This window comes from Anolis carolinensis, chromosome 4, assembly GCF_035594765.1.
Source record: "Anolis carolinensis isolate JA03-04 chromosome 4, rAnoCar3.1.pri, whole genome shotgun sequence".
In the NCBI taxonomy this organism is placed as follows: domain Eukaryota; kingdom Metazoa; phylum Chordata; class Lepidosauria; order Squamata; family Dactyloidae; genus Anolis; species Anolis carolinensis.
Genome location: NC_085844.1, coordinates 128,444,915 through 128,466,435, shown reverse-complemented (window position 1 = coordinate 128,466,435; position 21,521 = coordinate 128,444,915).

The window sequence follows — 21,521 nt, the reverse complement described above, 5'->3', positions numbered from 1 at the left end:
GGACAAGCCTACATAGGGACCACCAAACGCAGCGCCCAAACACGAGCCAAGGAACATGAAAAGCACTGCAGACTACTTCAACCAGAGAAGTCAGTCATAGCAGAGCACTTGATGAACCAACCTGGACACAGCATATTATTTGAGAACACAGAAATACTGGACCACTCTAACAATTATCATGTCAAACTACACAGGGAAGCCATTGAAACCAACAAGCATGTGGACAATTTCAACGAAAAGGAGGAAACAATGAAAAGGAACGAAATCTGGCTACCAGTATTAAAAAATTCTAAAATCAGGACAGTAAATAAAGAGCAACACTCAAAAAACAGGGGAATTCCAGACAGCCAACAATCAGGGCCAGTTACACACCTCCCAACAAAGGATCCCCCCCAAGCAGGAATCAGCCAGGCTTTGAAGCTGCAAGTTCATTTAATGCTAATCAAGGTGACCAATTGCAACATTCACACTTGCCTCAAACAGATAAGCGTTCTTTCTCTCACCTGGACATTCCACAGATATATAAATCTCACTTGCCTAGTTTCCAACAGACCTCACAACCTCTGAGGATGCCTGCTATAGATGTGGGTGAAACGTCAGGAGAGAGTGCTTCTGGAACATGGCCATACGGCCTGGAAAACTCACAGCAACCCAGGATTCTGATTCTTTCTCTATCCTTTTCCCTTGAGATAAATGACTGCCTTTGCACTTTAAATTCGCTTTCCGGCAATTGAAGTAAACTAAGGAGAAATGGGGACAGTGGGCAGAGGAGAGATAAACTAGAACATTTTAAAAGAAGGTGAAAATATAGGACAGAGAATTATTCCTGCCATGCTGGGACATTTAAAAGATGTGACTGCACTATTTCTGTTAATGCATGTGGTGCTAATAAGCCTCTTTCATCTTCTCAGCTTCCCACTCCCTGCCATGGAAAACTGAACCCTCTTTTACATTATGGTACAGTCTGTGTTAAATAGGGTCACTTAAATACTCTAAGGCACCAGATCCTGTCTGATCTTGGAAGCTAAGCAGGATCTGCATTGTTTAGTAGTACTTGATGGGATTGTACCGACAAATACCAGGGGCTGTGTGCTATATATCAGAGGAAGAGAGTAGCAAAACCACTTCTGTTTATTCCTTGCCTAAGAAAACCCTATGAAATTCATGGAATTGCCATAGGTTGGCAGGCAGTTTGAAGGTACGTAACACACACTTGTAAAATGCTGCATTTTTACTGCAACAGCAGCTCTTTTTCATGAAAAAATTGGACAGAAAAGTAATGAATGGGGGAGGACTAGAAATTATCTAAAAACGTTTCTCTTTTTCGCTCCTACATCTTAATATTTTGTAGTATTTGTATTTTCAAATGGTACTTTGGCACCACCTTCCCCCCTCAACTGATCTCAGCCAACTGGGAGTGCAGTGATGCAATATAGCCAATGAGATCTGGCTATAAGCTGACATGAATAAATCCAAATTAGAATCTGGGCAATAGTGTACGACTCATTCTGCATTGGCCTCATGTCATCACCAGTTAGCATTCAGATATGTGAATGCTTTGAAGCATGGGAGATTGCCGCCAAAAAGAGAAGACCATCATGAGCCAAATGGGCCAACTTTCTGGTCCAGAACTTTCTGTGGCCAGAATTCCGTATCATAGTTACCAGTGTGTAACCTGGAGTTAGGTAATTATTACCATTTCATAGTCACAGTCTGTTACATAGTCACTAAAAGAGGAGCTTACATAGGGACCATTAAAGTCTTCAATCTTGACTAACTGAGCATCAGCCTCTGGGATCATCCTCATTGGAATTAAGTATGCCTCACCATAACTATGCATATGTGTGTGTATGTGTGTGTATATATATCTATACACATAATAAAAGTGAAAATATGTGTGTATGTGGCTGGGTTGTTCATTCACATAGACAAGCTCGAGCCTCCACAAACAGCTATATTTCCCAGTGCTGTGGAGCCACCAAGTCACTCCCTCCCAAGACATTGCAGGTTACAGTGAGCACATCCCAGTGTTCCTTTCTCTCGCCATTTGCATGACTCTGCCCACTGCCTCTCCCTTAACCCTTTCCTACCCTTTCTTATGGCACACAGAGGAATTGATCAGCAACTGAACATACTAGAGAGAGAGAGAGGCTTGGAGAGAATTCACCATGATTTATAGGAGTTGTAGGGACTGGGATGTATAGCTCACTTGCAATCTAAAAGCACTCTGAACCCCACCAATGTTGGACTTGGAACTAACTTGCCACACAGATCCAACATGGCCAAATTTGCATACTAGTGGGGTTTGGGAGTGATTGACTTTGACATCCAGGAGTTATAGTTCACCCGTATTCAGAGAACACTGAACCTAGCAGAGGAATCTGGACCGAACATGGCACACAAATTCAACATGGCCAACTGAGAACACTGGTGGACTTAGGGGGTGATTGACTTTTATCTCCGGGAGTTAGAGTTCACCTGTATTCCGTGAGCCCTCTGAACCCCACCAATGACAGATCTGGACCAAACTTGGCACACAGACCCAACATGGCCAACTGTACATACAAGCAGGGTTTGGGGGTGATTGCCCTGGAAATCTGGGAGTTGTAGTTCACCCTTACCAAACTGGACCAGACTTAAGATATTACCGAACATCCCAAAACAAACAATGCCTTCTTCTAATAACCTAGACACCACCAGGTTCCCAAGCAAATATACGAGGGCTATCCACAAAGTAGATTACGTTTTGGATTTTAAAAAGGACAAAGTATAGGAGAAATCATTTACCATATGCAGCTGAAAGCCACATCCCAATACTACATCTCACGTAATCCCCATTGAAATCTAGGCACGTCTCAGATAGATAAATGAGTTTGGAAAGTTCTGCCCCAGTAAATTCTCCCGCTTGTATCCTCAGCCCTTCCCCCTTTTCCCTTCCTGCAGCGTCGCCAAAACGCTGTGTTGCCAGCCACGCCCCCATTGTTGAAAACGGAGGAGAGAGGCGGCAGAATTTACTGGGGCAAAACATAATCTACTTTGTGGATAGCCCTCGTATATATATAAAATCGCATTCCATGCAGTCATGTCAGCCACATGACCTTCGAGCTGTCTATGGACAATGCTGGCTCTTCATCTTAGAAATTGAGATGAGCGCCAACCCGCAGAGTTGGACACAACTAGACTTAATGTCAGGAGAAAACCTTTACCTTTACCTATACACACACACACACACACACACACACCATATAGGATTGTGACCCATGTTTTGATGTGAGTGGGAACCAATGGCTCTTATTTTGGATGGATCCTGGGGGAAGAGTTATACTGTAAATGCTTTCACTCTTGTTCACATCCTGCATTCTAAAAGTTCCCAAAGAGGGATGCATTCCATCAAGGTGAATATTCATTTTTTTTTTAAAAAAAATCTCCCCCTCTACATCATAATGTCACAGCTATGCATATAGATATTTTCAGCTATTTTGCTACTTGGGCAAACATGTTTCCCTCAAAATCCTTCTTTTTACTCAAAACTACTTTTTTTCACAAGGACTGCAGTATCTTTCTAGAAATAATACTTTCAACATGAAAATGTAAGGGGTTTGCACAGATTTTTATGCAAAAAAAAAAACAAAACAAAACAAAACCCAGAAGCATTTCCAACCAGAATGATTTTTAGAATGTGTGAGCTTGTACAGAATTCTTGCCTCTGTTCTACTTTTCCTAACTAGGGGAACATTTTTTTTTCATCTAGGAAAAGAACAATAGCAATCTAGGAAATGAACCTTTTCTATCTCTACTTATATATATTGATTAGGGCAGGACATAATATTTTGCTTTTTTGCCTGAGGCAACAAAAATTCTGTCCCAGCCCTGATAATCTGTATTTTAAAAGGCTGCCTTGATCTAGTTGGGCATATGGCAGGCCAACTTTGAAAATGCTCATATTTGATCACAGCAGCATCTATTGTGCTATTTGTGGAACAATCATAGAATCGGGGAGCTGAACTGCCATCAGGTCAGGCCCCTGCTCAATGCGGGATCTCTAGCTAAAGCATTTCCAGCAAGTAGCTGTTCAGCATCTATAAAAAATGTAACTGTCTTGAATTCACTAATGAAACAGTTTCCTTGCAATGACATATGGCATAGAATGTGCCCAACACCTCAAGGTGAGCCAGATATCACTTGGGACAGTAACATGGTTGTCATGTTGGACATTAAGTCTTTAAGTCTAAACATCGATGTTGAACTCTCCCCAACACAAGCTGGGTGGATTCCAGTGCTACCATTGTGATGAGTTCAAAAGTGGAAACTGCTGAGTAACTGGGAGTGATACACTGTCAAAAGAGTACTCATGGGTGTTTGGTTTCAGGATTCCACATGGATAACAAAAATGCAACTGCGTTTTCTTTTCATAAGATGGCATAAGATAGCAGCATAGGAGGCAGCAAGCTATAGTTGCCAGAGATGTCACAAAGGATGCCCTTTTCGGGCTCCCCCACTTCTGGAAAGGATTAGGGGTGAATGGAATGGCAAAAGATCAGTATAACATATTAGCCTACCTTGCAAGGTTGGTGTGTAAGGCAGTTCAAGGCCTTGCTTGGAAAAGCTAATCCAAGAAGGGGAGGAGTCATCAGGCAGCTTCATGTGAGGAAGTGCAGCCTGATTGGTTGGTAAAATTGGAGGGAGTTGCTTAGCAACCGGAGGTGGACGGAGCCAGAGAGACAGTTGAAGCTGTTCAGACAGAGAATTAGTCAGATAGGGTTTGGTGTTTGTAGAGTTAGTGATTTTAAAGAGGAAGGAAGGTTTTGGCAACTGTTTGAAAGAAACCTCTTTGAGGAAAAAGGAAATAGCCTTCAGGGAGAAGTGCTAAGAACTATAGTGAGCCTCTAAATGGATAGAGTGCTTGTGTTTAGAAACCTCTAGAAGAGAGGACTCAAAGGTTTTAAAAAGCCTGTTTATATTCCTTTGTGAGGGAACATATCTTTCAAGAAACTCAGGTTTAAAGTACCATTTTCTGTCACAGTAAAGCCTGTTATTTTATTGAAAGCAATACACATTTTTTCTGTTCAAGCACAAATAAAAATCATACTTCTGTTATACTTCACTGCAGGTGTCCGTATGTCTCCCTGATAAACATTATAAAGAGGTGACCAGTCTGCTTATTTAATCACTGCTCTACAAGACAGAGTTTCCCTCCATCTTTGGGTCTCTCTGCATGGTGGCTGAGGGTAGAGGTGGCACATATATATTATAAATAGTGGCAGCAAAAGTACATAATTATTAATTGGTGGCAGCAAAGAACTAAATAATATATTTTGGTGGCAGCAAACGGCTGCATCCTCTATAACCAGCATAGTGATTGGTGCGAATTTATGTCTCACGTCTTTTCACAGATTCTTTATTCTTCAGCATTGTCCATGCCTGGCTACAGTAAGAAGAATGCCATGAAGTAGACAAGTATGGGCAGCTTTGGGTGCTTACCTATGGAAATCTGAGCCAGGGTGCCCATCAAGGCAGAGTGTACTTGCTGGTGTTAGCTGGTGAACTGCCTTGCTCTAGACCAGGAAGGACCAGAGGCATGGTCCTGATGATCACAGGAGTGGGTAGCTGCTGGAGATAAGCCGCGGTGGCAGCTCTTTCTTCATGTTTCTTGTGGCTTCCTTCAATGATAAGTTCTAGCCTCCTGGGCTGCGGAAGAATCTTCCATGAGTAAATCTGTTTAAACCTCATTTTCCCCTTGCAGTATTTTAAGTCCCTTATAAGCCAACAATACTATTTTATAAACAAGGGACTTATAGATATTGTAAGGAGGACAGGAGGTTTAAACATTCACTCACAAACATTCAATCCTCTGACCAAGATCTCATGGAGAGTAGAATCTATTAATTATGAAGCCCATAGATATGGCTGGCCCACGGTATCTTTGTATGTCCTAGCTTCCAAACACCTAACCTTCAAATACAGAAACTCAACTCAGGGAGGTTGAATCCTGTTGGACCACATCTACCTTCCTTCCTCCCAGCTGCTGCATAGAAAACTGCAGTGGATAAAGATAAATTAATACATATTCTCATCTGACTTGCTCTTGGTGACAGAGACCAAGTTAGCATGCTTATCTAGAATCATGCTCTTGCAGTTGTATTACCATTCACCATCCTAGCATTGCCCAGCAGTATTTTCAACCCAAAAGAACTGTTACCAGTAGATTATTTGAATGGGTGATCAATCCAACACACAAACAAATCTAGCAGTGCCTATATTTTTTTAAAGCAGAGAACCCATCATTATGATTCATTCTCCAGCAATTGGTTGAGTAAATGCAAAAGCCAATTGTTGGAATTGCTGTCCTGCCCATCATCAGAAATCTTACAGTGTTCTTTGTAACTGTTTCTTTTTAAAAATTGCATTTAATCAGTGCTGGGCAAAATCCAGAACAGATAAATGGGTCGCAAGCCAAAGAAATCTGGGTCATACTAATCTTAAAGTACATCTGGGTGACCTGCAGTCCCATACTTTTCGGGTGTGCACGGTATTTGTTCCATTTGTTTCATTCGGGTATTTGTTTCGTACCATCAATTCGGATGGCACAAAATGAAAGAGCCCATCTTCGGATGAAACAAAAAGTGAAACGAAAGAGAAACTTGCACAGTTCCTGTTTCTTTGTTTAGTTTTCAGGCCGTGTGGCTTCCTTCACGTGGCCCAGGGAGTTCTTCCACATGCGTCACAGGAGGAGGAGGTGATGTATGGGGCTTTTGGCCAATCAGAGGCCAAGGAAACATTGACGTTGCCAGGGTATTTAATGGGATGACCGTCCCCAAAGTTCCAATTATGGTCGCGTTCTTTGCTGGTGCTGGCTTCCTTCCTGGCTTGCTTCCGCTTGCTCAGCTCACTCAGTGTCTATGCTAGTGGCTTGCTTGCTGCTTTGTTGCCTTGCCTCTTGCCTTGCCTTCCTTCCTTTGCCTTGCTGCCAGGGGAAAGAGATTTATTTGTATTTAATTTTTTTCCCAAGCTTAGCTGCTTGGTTTCTATTTTTTATTCTTTCTTTAAAGGGAAAGGGGCTGGGACTTTTGAAGGGGTGGCGGTGGGGTGGGTTTGGCTGGGGAGTGCACACAGGGCTTCGGTGGTGGGGGAAAGAAGGGGATCTCTGTAGCTTGTATTTGCTGTATTGTAATATTTTTAAATCTTAACATCTTTTATCTTAATTCTTTGTTTAAACCCCCCTTTTTTCTCCCCCTGGGTAGTATTTTTTTAAAAAAAAAAAACAAATATTTTTCCAAGGAAATACATTGTTGGGCTCCTACCTTCTCCATTTAGAAAACCTTTTAAAAGTTGGTGGGTTAAAGGGGGTCGATATGCCCTCCATGTATGGTGATTTTCACCACTCTAGCCCTAAAACTGAGGGGCGGGCAAGCCTTGGAAGCCTTCCCATTGCCACCAATGGTTCAAATCTTTTGTTTTTTTTTGGACGTTAGACAAAAAATCCCATTCGAGTAAGGTCCTATGTTCGGAAGTGGCAAACAAAAACAAAAAAGGAGCAGAATGAATAAAACAAAACAAAACTAATAGCGATCTCATACAAATGCACATCACTAGCATCCACATAAAAGCCCATGTGCTGCTGACATGACACTAATAAACTTATCACAAAGGAATAAGGATTCGGCATGCATCGTGGCAAATCCATGGGGGTCCCAACAGGAGGAGTAAAGAAGCCGTCACTCCATGCCCCGCATCACGTGGCTTGCCTTTCCTACCATCCCATGGGGGGAAGTGTTGCCACCCAGCTTCCCCCTCAATTTTTTTATAGTGTCAGAAGTGACTTGAGAACACATTGCAAGCAGAGCCAGTCCAACAATGAGGCGAATTAAGCGGTCGCTTCAGGCGCAAAACATACGGGGGCGCAGTTGAGACTGCTTTTTCTGTTGATTTGTTGTAAAACATGATGTTTTGGTGCTTAATTTGTAAAATCTTAATGTAATTTGATGTTTAATTGGCTTTTCCTTAATCCCTCCTTATTATCCAACATTTTCGCTTATCCAACGCTTTTATTTTTCAGTGATTGGTTTGGGGGCGGGGGGCGCCAAAATTCTGTTCGCCTACACTTGAAAAATACCTAGGGCCGGCTCTGATTGCAAGTTGCTTCTGGTGTGAGAGAATTGGCCCTCCATTTCTTCTAAGACAATGTAGAAGGCCTCCTGTGTTGCCACAGTGTCAACATATGCCATTTCCACTCTTCACCATGGAGCCTGGGAAGAAGTTGGTGTGTGTTGTGAGAAGGACTTTGCAGTGAAAGAGGAGGAGAAGTGGTGTGGGACAGGCAAGTTAGCCCATCTGATGAGGTCATAACATCAGTTCATTTCTGTCACCGGTTCCTGAGCCAAAAGTTCTGCAATACTGTTTAAGAGGAAAACAACAGAATCAAGGCAATTTCTCAAACTATCATTTCATCTAAGAGTGGAAATGACTTTTAGCCCCCTTGACTGGATCCCAATTTGCAGGTAGTGGATTAAGTTTTAGGGCAGAGGCTCAGCAATTCCCCCAGAGGAATGAGTTGTGAAAACTTTAGAAGGGCTGCCATTAGGAGGACTGTCAACAGGATTTCCACAAAGGCAATGGGGAGGGAAGGGATAATTTCTATCTTTCTAACACATGCTAGAAGGTGGGGGAACTAAAAGTGTTGGCAGAGAGGAGGTTTATTACATTTACTTGTAATACCAGACCTAGCAGGGGAATCTCTTGGCAAGATTTCTTCAGAGTGGGTTTGCTTTTGCCTTCCTCTAACATTGGGAATCTGCAATTTGTCCAAGTTGTTGTTGCTTTTGTAGTTTATTCGTTCAGTCGCTTCCGACTCTTCGTGACCTCATGGACCTGCCCACGCAGAGCTCCCTGTTGGCCATTGCCATCGCCATCTCCTTCAAGGTCAAGCCAGTCCCATCAAGGATACCATCCATCCATCTTGCCCTTCTTGTCCAAATTATCCAGTGGTAAATAAGCTCAGATGGCTTGCCCTACCTCACAAAGAATCTGAGTCCAACAGAAACCAAAGACCCATTTACTCACCTCCCCGCCCCTGTCCTATCTGCAAAATACATCACGGCACCTGAACATCATTGTCTTTCAAACTCAGGACCCATCAAGACATCCAGGAATCCTATTATCCCAACTTGGGAACTGTGTCCCCAAGGGATAATCCTTTTAAGCATCCATTATCTCACAACCTTGCCCTCATTTCATTCCCAGACACACCGGGCAAGAGACAGCTTCAAATGCAGCCAAAGACAGTTAATTCCATACCAGTCATAAACTGTAAATGAATGTACTTTTGAATTAATGAAATTGTAACTCCTAGAACACCAATCTCCTTTGTTCTTCATGTGCTTAAAATATGTATACCTTTTCTATATAATGCCTATGTTTGTACCTGGATTTGGAACTGCCTCCAGTGTCCACTCTGGCCAAAGCTGAATAAAACTGATTTCATTCCTACCTTCAACTCCTGCTGTGTGTGCCATTGGACTGATTAGAAACTGCCGCACAACGGGAAGGATCAAAGATTTTGGACAATAGTAACTTTAAGAGTCATTTGTCCCCTCAGTGACATTCCCATATGCATTTTAATTATTTCACACCCTCATCAAAGAAAAGTAAAAAGTTCAGATTCTATTACTTATAACTCCTGACTTCCAATCTTTGATGGTCATGTGTAATGGTGATGGTGGGCTTCCATGAATCCCTGAGCCTGAGTAACATTGATGAGGCAAGGCCACAAAACTGGAAGGCCCCAATTATCTGCTTTTAATTGCACTGCTTTATAAACCTTGGGCATACCATTGAGGAATGGAGGAAAGAAGGAAAACATCCATGCTCCCAGTGGATCCCTGAGGGATCCTTGAGGCAATTAGTTTTACGCTTGAAAACGTATTTCCAGTTTTATGGTTTGTTTTTGGAGCTTAAAATAAATTTCTACCCAATAAATGTAACTATCATCCCAAACATATTTGCAATAGTGTGTTAATTAACAGCAAGAGACCAGCTGGTAGTAAAACTTTATTAAAATCAATCTATACATCATCCCTTCCATTATTTATTTAGATTTTTCACCTCCTAATTCCTAAAAGCTTGTGGGTGGTTTAGAGTTTTCTAACAACAAGCACCATAATGAACATTTTAAAGTCAGTGTCTTGTCAATATGAATATAAGAAAATGTCTTATAAAACCCCATATTGCTTATTTTGGCCCCATGTAGTTCCATATTGTTTATTCTAATAATTTTCAAACTTTGCAGCCATCTGTGTTGTGAGGGAGATGCTAATGAGCCATGCTTCGTAGATGTGTTTAATTAGATTTGCCAAAAAGTTTGAGACAACCCTGGCGTTGATCCTGGGGGGGCAGAAACATTATTTTGGAGGCTTTGCATAGGATGTACTTTGCTCAACCTGGATTAAAACTAATTACTCTCTCTAAGTGGTATACTTCTGAAGGATGTTTTAAAGATAAAGAGAGAAGGAAGAGATCTATGTAGACCAAGTTGAGCTCATTGGGGAGGGGGGGATACAAGCATAAATCCTTTTTCAAAAAGACCAATCAGCAATTATTTTTGTAATTGGATAATGCAATCAATCTTGACTATTTTTGCCACTATTATCGTAAGGAACATAGCAGCATACTGGTGGCAAAACTCCTATATTGTATTTCATATATGATATATATGCATTTTTCAAATAGATTTGTCACTTTATTGTATTTTTAACAATTTGCAAACACTTAATTGATTAACTGATTTTAATAGCAACATTCTAGTTCACAAAGTACAGTGATACCCTGACATAAGAATTTAATTCTTTCTATGACTGTGTTCTTAGGTCAAAAGATTCTTATCTCAAAGTGAATTTTCCATTGAATGCATTAAAATGTGATGATGATGATGATGATGATGATGATGATGATGATGATGATGATGATGATAGGGTTGTTGTCTGTTTTCTGGGCTGTATGGCCATGTCCCAAAAGCATCTTCAGAGGATGCCTGCCATAGAAGTGGGTGAAATGTCAGGAGAGAATGCTTCTGGAACATGGCCATACAGCCCAGAAAACACACAACAACCTGTGATTCCAGCCATGAAAGCCTTCAACAACGTAATAATAACTTTGTTTCTACCCTGCCATCATCTCCCAAAAGGGACTCAGGGCAGCTTACAAAGCACTTGTAATGGAACAATGCATATGGTACAATGAATATAGATACATTAAAATCAAAGGAAAACATAATTTACATCATCAATACATAAAACAATACCACAATAAAATCAATTACTCCTAAAATAGACACCAATAAAACATTACAGTAATTATAGAGCCCCGGTGGTGAAGTGCGTTAAAGCACTGGAGCTAGAGACCGAAAGGTCCCAGGTTCAAACCCCGGGAGCGGCGGGAGTGGCCGCTGTTAGCTCCAGCTCCTGCCAACCTAGCAGTTTGAAAACATGCCAATGTGAATAGATCAATAGGTACTGCTCAGGCGGGAAGGTAATAGCGTTCCATGCAGTCAAGCCGGCCACATGACCTTGGAGGTGTCTACGGACAACACCGGCTCTTCGGCTTAGAAATGGAGATGAGCACCAACCCCCAGAGTCAGACATGACTGGACTTAACGTCAGGGGAAACCTTTACCTTTTAATTATAGACATAAAATGAATAACAACCAGTCATATAAAGTGCTTTCAGTAAAAACCAATGGGTCTACAATTTAAAACTTTTGGGCTCCATACCTATTGTAAAGCTTGGTTAAAGAGCCAAGTTTTTACGTTGGACCAAAACATTGGAGGGTGGAGGCTAGCCTAATTTCAATCTGTTCTGTCCCCCTGAAAACCACCATAATTTTCTTATGTGTTTTAAAATTAAAACATGAACGTTATAAATAACAAAAATATATAAAATGTTCAGAGATAGGTAACGCTTGATTCCATCCAGCCACTGTGGCAAGGAAGCACATTTGAGGCAACAAAATGTGTGTTGGCCAGTTTAACAGCAAGGTAAAACAGCATCATTTTCTTCATAGTGTAATTCCATCCTCACTCCTCTCTCTCTTGCTCTCTCTTTCTCTCTCTCTCTCTCTCCCCCCCTCCTTTTCTCTCTTCTTGAAGTGAAATATACAGTACCAGGAATAAAAAGCACACAAGAAAACTAACCGAAATTCAAAGTGGAGAAGAACATGCAGGCAAAGGCACACAGGCTGAGGCACTGATTCACAAGATACAATGGCTCCTCCAGTCTTCTGGAAGTCCTGTACCGCTGTTTAGGCTGAGACTCTGCAATCTCTGGAGTGGAATCTCTGGATTGGACTCCTCCCAGAATGTTCAGGGGAGGTAATCAACATGGAGCTGGAGTTTCTGCATTGCAGGAAGAGCCAGAGCTGCTCTGGCTAGGAATCCAGTCCAGGTTTTCTTCCTTTTTGCCTTGCTGTTAGAACTGGTTTAGGGGGCAAAGAGGCCTCTTTAACACTGTTTGTAAGTCAAAATAGCATTCAGATATCAAAACATCATTCCGAGTGAGGATTTGTAAGTTAAAACATACTTATGTTGACACATTCTTATGCAACAGTTCCACTGTAATATGCATTCAGAAAAAAATCAGAAAGGATATAAAAGAGAAAAATAAAAGAGAGAGGGAGAAGACATATAACTGAAATGCAACAGCGCTCTGACCCCCTATCTTAACTATAATGAAAATTAAAATTAAAAAAATATATTTTACCATTACTGATCCACTTGCACAATCTTACTTCTTACCTACTAATTACCATACCCACAAATCGCTATATTATTAGATTCTTATTGTTCAAAAAATCCATAGTCTTTCAGAAAAATTCCCATTGGTTTGTTCTTTAGCCATATTAATTTGCTCATTTTTGGTTTTCATTGACCTTAGTGATCTGTGCTTCCTTCCATTTCGATGTTTGATAGATGTGTCAGTTTTGAACCAATCATAACCTACTAGAATGCAAAGCGAGCAAGATGGATCAGAACTGTAAACCAAGCTCACAGTGCGCTATTCTTGACAGAGGGTGGACTCATTCCATTTACTGTTGTTTTCTTTATATGATTCAAACTGTTTCCAATATATAGGATAATCATGCCAATTTAAATATTGCTAATTTTTTTAAAGGGGGACATTACTATCCTAGCACATCTGACGCTTTGCTCTTAACAAAAATAATCAATATCAAATGACAGATAAATGGATGGTATAATTGCCCCTTGTATCATAAATTCACCATCAAACTAGAAGGAATAAATAGAATCCCATAAGTCTTTGGAGCTTGCATAAGGATTTCCTACATGTCCCATTCATCTCATGTGCTACTAATCAAACATGATCAGTGAAACATGGGGTATAGAGCCAAATCTGGAGAAACTGCAACTATGCTATACAAAGCTTTGGGGACTAAATAGTCTAAAGGAGCCAGATCTCATGTAATCTTGGAAACTAAAGAGGGCGAGGCATGTGAAATTAATGATGACACCATAAGTCAACAGGTGGTTTGATGACTTCTGTAAATCCCCCACACAATGTGAAGCTCGAAAAAGTTTCCTTTCTACAAGTACTATCCATTCTATGAATATCTCATAGCCTGGGGTGGTATTTTTGTATGACAGTGAGTAGCTGCTATCTCATAGTGCCCACTCCTTGTGGCATCACTGTGTCACTCTTCAAAACATCACCTGGGACTGCCTCCTATGTCATTTCCAAAACTTTTCCTTGAACTCAAGTTTTGGTTTGAAACCTCAGAGCCTGAGAAGGTACTTCCTTGGAAAACTTATTTCCTTTATCTTCCTGGTACAATTCAGGGGGCTGGATTTTCATCTTAAAAATTGAATGACAGGCATATACTGCAGAAGCAATAGACTCTTTTTATAGCTTTTGAGCTCAACAGAATTTTTTTTAAAAAAATACTAATCAATCCACCAGGTTTATTTATTTATTTATTTACACATTTATACTCCACCTTTCTCTACCCTGAAGGGGACTCAATGTGGCTTACTTAACAACAATTATTCATGCTTTAAAAACACGGTTTAGACACAGGATTTCATGGCATCTTGGCATTCAAATATGTAACTCCTTTCTCCAAGATAGTTATTGAAATTCATACCCATAACGCTTTCTGTAAGTTCTGGAAGGCTTTGGACTGACTGGTTCAGGCCAATACAGAGCCATTTTAATTCCAAACATATTGATAGCAGCATGTTAACAATACATTTCTGAATTTGGGATCCCCACCAGAGAATATTTTGTATTATTTAGAATGACAAACTCCAAAGGTGATGCTGACAGACTCCGGTTCATCACTGCACTGCACTGCAGACTCACTCAACCAGAGAAATCAGCCATATCAGAGCACTTGATGAACCAACCTGGACACAGTATATTATTTGAGAACACAAAAATGCTGGACCACTCCAACAACTATCATGTCAGACTACACAGAGAAGCCATTGAAATCCACAAGCATGTGGACAACTTCAACAGAAAGGAGGAAACCATGAAAATGAACAAAATCTGGCTACCAGTATTAAAAAACTCAAAAAACAGAACAGTAGATCGGAAGCAAAACTCTGAGAGCAGAGGAGCCCCAAGGACGGCTAATGACTCTGAACAAAGGATGCCCCCCAGGCAAGAGACAAACCTTTCCAATGCTAATTAGGGTGATTAACTGAAACATTAATGCTGGCTTCCAACTGACAAAGGACTTTTGTCACACCCTGGACTCTCCACAGATATATATTTTTACCTTCCCTGCCTAGTTTATCCATGCCTCACAACCTCTGAGGATGCCTGCCATAGATGTTGGAGAAACGTCAGGAGAGAATACTTCTGGAACATGGCCACACAGCCCGAAAAACATACAACAAACCTCCGGTTCATCACTTTGGCATTTAGTTGATGGAGACCCTCAGGGCTCAGGTTCAGCCTTCCATGCTGTTTAATATCTACATGAAAGCACTAGGAGAAATCATCTGGAGTTTTGGAGTACCAATTACAGCCAATTCTATTTCTCCTTTCCTTCCCAAGGATGCTGTTTTGATACTAATAGCCTCATCACACTAGAGCATGGATCCACTTTAAATCCGGTTTCTGACTCCTGAAGAATTCTGGTGTTTGTAGTTTAGTGAGGCTAAGGAACAGTTTAAAGGCCTCTCCCTAAACTGCTGGGTGAGGTCATCCGGAGTTTTGGAGTTGGGTGTCATCTTTACACAGACCACCTTCAACTCTACTACTCTTTTCCACCTAATTCCAAGGAAGCTTCCCGGATTCTAAACCAGTGACTGGCAGCTGTGACGGACTGGATGAGGGCCAACAAGTTGAATCTTAATCCAGACAAGACAGAGGTCCTCCTGGTCAGTCACGAAGCCGATCAGGGTATAGGGTGGCAACCTGTGCTCGAGGGGGTCACACTCCCCCTGAGGACACAGGTCCACAGTCTGGGGGTCCTTTTTGATTCATAGCTGACGCTTGAAGCTCAGGTGTCAGTGGTGGCGGGGAGGGCCTTCGCACAATTAAAACTTGTGTGCCAGCTGAGACCATACCTCAAAAACCCTGACTTGGTCATGGTGGTCCATGCCTTAGTTACATCCAGAATGGACTACTGTAATGCATTCTACTTGGGGCTGCCTTTGAAGATGACTCAGAAATTGCAATTAATACAAAGGTCGGCAGCCAGATTACTAAATGGGGCGAGCTTTAGAGAGCATGCCATGCCCCCCCCCCCCCAAAGCAGCTCCACTGACTCCAGACAAGTTTCCAGGTCCAATTCAAAGTGCAGGTGATTACCTATAGAGCTCTATGCGCTTTGTGTCCAACCTATCTTCAAAACCACATCTCTATCTATGAACTGGCACAGGCATTCAGATCTGCTGGGGAGGCCCTTCTCTCAGTCCCACCACTGTCTCAAATACGGTTGGTGGGGATGAGAGAGAGAGGGCCTTCTCGGTGGTGGCACCCCGGCTCTGGAATGCCCTTCTTAGAGAGATCAGGCTAACTCCTTTGCTTCAAGCCTTCTGTTCCAGCTTAAAAACATGGCTTTTTAAGGAATCCTTTGATCTTATGTAGGTTTTCAAGAATTAGTCTGAGGACTTACTGTGGGCATCACGTCGGCACTGGCTGTGTTTATCCACAGCTATGAATTTTACATTGTAATTATGTATGTGTGTGATTGTAATTCTATGGTTTTATTGTTTTAGGTTTATGTATAGTCTATATTGCTGTATTTTGTTAGCCACCCCGAGTTCCTTCGGGGAGATGGTGGCGGGGTAGAAATAAAGTTGTTTATTATTATTATTATTATTATTGACACAACGACATAGTATGACACAGAGAACAAGATAGATATGCTGGATTTCGTGTCACAAAATCCCAAGTCGAACACTTCCCAAGCGTTTAGGACTGTGTGATGTATTTTCGGATGATGCGTGCAGATCCCAGTAAGGTGGCCTTTTGCAGTTGACAGATCGTAATTTTGACAATGTCTATTGTTTCCAAATGCTGGCTGAAATCTTTTGGCCCAGTGTGCCAATCACCACCAGGACCACCTGTACTGGTTTCTGCCAGAGTCTTTGCAGTTCGATCTTGAGGTCCTGATAGTGGCTGAATTTTTCCTGTTGTTTTTCATCAATTCGACTGTCACCTGATATGGTGACATCAATAATCCAAACCTTTTTCTTTTCCACAACTGTGATGTCTGGTGTGTTGTGTTCCAGAACTTTGTCAGTCTGAATTCAAAAGTCCCACAGTATCTTTGTGTGTTCATTTTCCATTACCTTTGAAGGTTTGTGATCCCACCAGTTCTTTACTGCAGGGAGGTGGTATTTGAGACATAAGTTCCAATGAATCATTTGGGCCACATAGTTGTGCCTCTGTTTGTAGTTTGTGTGATTTTCTTACAGCAACTGAGGACATAATCAATGGTTTCGTCGGTTTCCTTGCAGTCTGCATTTTTGGTCATCAGCTGATTTTTCAATCTTGGCCTTAACTGCATTTGTTCTGATGGGTTGCTCCTGGGCTGCAAGGATCACACCTTCTGTTTCCTTCTTCAGGGTCCCATTCGTGAGCCAGAGCCAGGTCTTCTCCTTGTCAGCTTTTCCTTCAATTTTGTCGAGGAACTTTCCATGCAATGTTTTGTTGTGCCAGCTGTCAGCTCTAGTTTGTAGTGCGGTTTTCTTCTACTGTTTCTTTGTCTGCTGAGGAGTTTCTGATTTTTGACTTCAATCAAAGCAGGTTCTTCTCTTTGCTTTACATATTCTGCCAGGGCATGTTCTTCTTCTTTGACTGCTTGTTTTACTTGTAAGAGTCCTCTGCCACCTTGACGTGATGGGGGGCCTTCTGTCTCCTTCTTCAGGGACCCTTTTATGAGCCAGAGCCAGGTCTTCTCCTCCTCCTCCTCCTCCTCCTCCTCCTCCTCCTCCTCCTCCTCCTCCTCCTCCTCCTCCTCCTCCTCATTATTAAATTACAAGCCCCAGAATTCCACAGGAGGTGGAAACTGGATTTAAAGTGGATCCATGTTCTAGTGTAATGAGTGTTTGCTGAATGGGGGTGAGCAAACTTAATCCAGACAAGACAGGAATGCTCTTGGTCAATCACAAGGCAGATCACGGAATACAGATTCAGCCTGTACTAGGTGGCGTTACAATCTCCCTGAAATTTCAGGTCCACAGTTTAAGCATATTCCTGAATTTTTAAGGTTTGGCAGTTCCTTGGTATGTGCTTTCACAGTTAAAACTAGTGTGCAAATTGTGACCATTCCTGGAAATGTCAGAACTGACTATAGTGACACATACCTTGACTTTTGGTGAAATGGCAGGGTATTAATAAATTTGACGATGAGGAAGCTGTTTATTCAGTGAACCTAAATGGAAAGTTTGGGCAAACTTCTCAAAAAAGATCAAGTATACTCTATAGTAGGCTTGGGCCCGAATCAGTTTGAATGAAAATTATTTGTAGTTTTCTGTGGGCCATTTTGTATAAGCTCAGAAAACAGACTGTGGAGAAGGGAGACAAAAAGCCTGACAGGACAGATTAAGGGAGCCAGATTTTATAGGTTCTGGAGAGGAAGGAGTTATGTCTGCAATATACTTAAGTCTGCTGCTCTTTTCCCTCTCCCTGGCAAAAGCAGCCTCCATCCATTTTTTTTTCTTGGAAAGTTCCCTCCTCCTCCAGAGAGGGCCCTGGGAACTAGCTTTCCCAGCAGCACTTGCATAGGTGAGGCATTGAAAAGTTCCTCTCGGAGCATTATGGGAGTTGAAGTTTTTCTCTATATATGTTTCTCAGCCAGTAAAAAGCCTGGTTGTGTCCACGCTCTGTTTGGTTGAGAATGTACACAACCGGTGACTACACTTCCCAGAATCCTCTCTTGCAATTTGTCTTATTTTTAAAAAATGTTGTGGTTAAAACTTAAAATAATTCAAATAATAGTAGATTGGTGAATTGTTTTGAAACTTGGCAGGCCTGAGGTTGTAATTGGGGTCTACAACTGAGGTACGTTTCATGCAGATGGGCCTTAAAATGGCTGAGGATTGAGCCTTTAAGTTTCCCATTGTAGCCAATAGGCTGAATCTTTGCCAAATGAAAACAGCAAACCCATTCAAGTAACTTCCCGATAAACAGAATGAGGGGTCAGCTGACAATGGACCCCAAAACGGCATGCCTTTTGGCTGAATTGCACACCTCTTCTGTGTAGCATTATACTGCACAGTATACTATCTCTGCGTGTATGTGTGTTTATTTTATACTTGTTTAAGTACCTATATAAAAACATTTCTGCAGACTGTCTCATTCGTACAGTTTGTTCCAGTTTCAGAATGTATAATACAGAACATGTATTGTTCCAGAGAAGCAGCAAAATTGCTAGATACTGTGTTTCTTTATATTTTCCATCGGGGTGTTGCTAGACTCCAGATCTATTTTTCAGACACCTAAGCGTCCGTTGATGCCACCTGAAGGATGTTTTTAAACTTAAGTTGTAACAATAATGGGCTACTTCAGGGAGGACCTTGGAAAAAACTATAAATCATTTAAAAACTTTTTGGTGATATTTTATTGATTTTCAGAAAGGAAGAAAAACTATACAACGCCATAAGATACAAAGAAGAAAACACACACACAAACCAAGCAAACATAACATAATCCAATGAAACAATAAATACGAGCAAGGATACTACTTCCTTCCCTCCCTTTGAAGCAGAGGTTCTTGCATTCCATTTGATAAAAAGAGATACAGTAGAGTCTCACTTATCCAACACTCGCTTATCCAACGTTCTGGATTATCCAACACATTTTTGTAGTCAATGTTTTCAATACATCATGATATTTTGGTGCTAAATTCGTAAATACAGTAATTATTCCGTAGCATTACTGCATATTGAACTACTTTTTCTGTCAAATTTGTTGTATAATACAATGTTTTGGTGCTTACTTTGTAAAATCATAACCTAATTTGATGTTTAATAGTCTTCTCCTTAATCTCTCCTTATTATCCAACATATTCGCTTATCCAACATTCTGCCGGCCCATTTATGTTGGATAAGTGAGACTCTACTGTACTTCAATATTCAATGCTTCTTTTTGTTTACAGAGACTACTTACTCCTTAAAATACTTCTCTTTCTGCACCTTGTTTAGAAAGGTCCCTGTCATTTTTCTAGTTCTGGCTTCTCTTAATTTCTCTTAATTTCAGTTGCCAATCCTAGATGCAAGGTACTTCAGTTATTTTCCACTTTTTTGTCAATACTATCCTTGCTGTTGTAATCATGTAGATAATTATTCTCCTTGTAAGTCTATTGATTTGTACATCTATCATGTTGAGAAGATAAAGCTGTGGCGTAAATCCTAATTCTAATTGTAAAATACTATTAATTGTTATATGTCTCTTCTTCAAATAATTATGCATCTTCTTCAAATAATTCTTAACCTTTTTACAGTTCCAAAACATACGATAGGGTGTATTTTTCTCTTTCTCACATTTCCAGCATAAGCCTTTCCTGGTTTTATATATTTTAGCTTTTGAGATTGGGATAAATTGATAGGTGATAAGGAGAAATGACTATTTCCAAAATATATGCAATTTTAATATAGAATGAGCAAGAAACAGAACAGTAAAAGAAGTATGCTGACCTAGGCAAATAAAAGTTGGAAGGGTAATTCACATTGACCAATGGGAAAGAGCCTGGAAAGACATAGAGAGTTTTATGTGTTCTAGTGATCTTAAAGAAATCTGTTATAAAGTCCACCATTTATGGTATTTGACCCCACAGATGCTAGCTAAAATATACATCATTTTTTTTTAAAAAACCCTCTGGTAAATAAATAAATTTAATAATAATAATAATACTTTATTTGTATTCTGACCTATCTGCCTGAGGGGATTCAGGGCAGATTCCAGCAAACAAAGACACAAGACAAACATTCAATGCCTAGAAACAACAAACACAGATAAAGATAAAGGTTTTAATTGTTAAGTTACACCTAGTGATGTCTGCTAATTGTAATGATATTTATTAGAAAAAAATCATTGTTTGTTTTTGGATTTTATGAAGGTCCATCTCCCCAAAAAGCCCCACTAGTATTTAAAGGTGATAATGTGTGCCAAATTTGGTCCAGTTCCACTGTTGGTGGGGTTCACAGTGGTCTCTGGATGTGGGTGAACTGCAAATCCCATAATCCAGGGTCCATCCTCTCCCAAGCCCCAATAGTCATGTGTGCCAAGTTTGGTCCAGACTCATCGCTGGTGGGGTTAACAGTGCTTGCTCTCTAGATGTGGCAGCCATCCATATACAAGCATACAAACACATTTTCACTTGTAGTATATAATAGCTTGGGTACCTGTCGATCCCTGGGTTAAGGATTTTGTAAGGAAAAACATTAGAAGTACTCATTGTTTAGTTTTGGATTTTATGAATAGTCCCATTAAGAAAATGCATAAGAATTTGGGTAACCTACAACTCCCATCATCTTCTGACATTTTCCCCAAACCCAAAATTGGTCATGGGATGTACATGCCAAGTTTGGTTGAGATTCATCACAGGGCTTCCTAGGTGTGTAGGGACTGCAACTCCCATCATGCTGGGCCAATAAACCCCAAAACCCTCCAGTATTTTCAGCTGGACATGGGAGGGTCTCTCTGGCAAGTTTGGTCCAGATCTATCACAAGTGGGGTTCGCAATGGTGTTTGGATGAGGGTGGACCACAACTTGGGTCCATCCTTCCCAAACCCTACTAGTATTTTCTGTAGGTCTGTATGCCAAGCTTGGTCCAGATACATTGCTGATGATGTTCACAGCACTCTCTGGATCCAGGAAGAACTACAACTCCCATCATGCTGATCGGTGTATCTCCCTCCCCCCAAAAACCCCTCCAGTTTTTTGTGTTAGTCATGGGGAGTCAGTGTGCCAAATTTTATCCAGATCTGTCATTGGTGGGCTTCACAGCACTCTCTGAATGCGGGGAGGCCTACAATTCCCATCATCCTGAGTC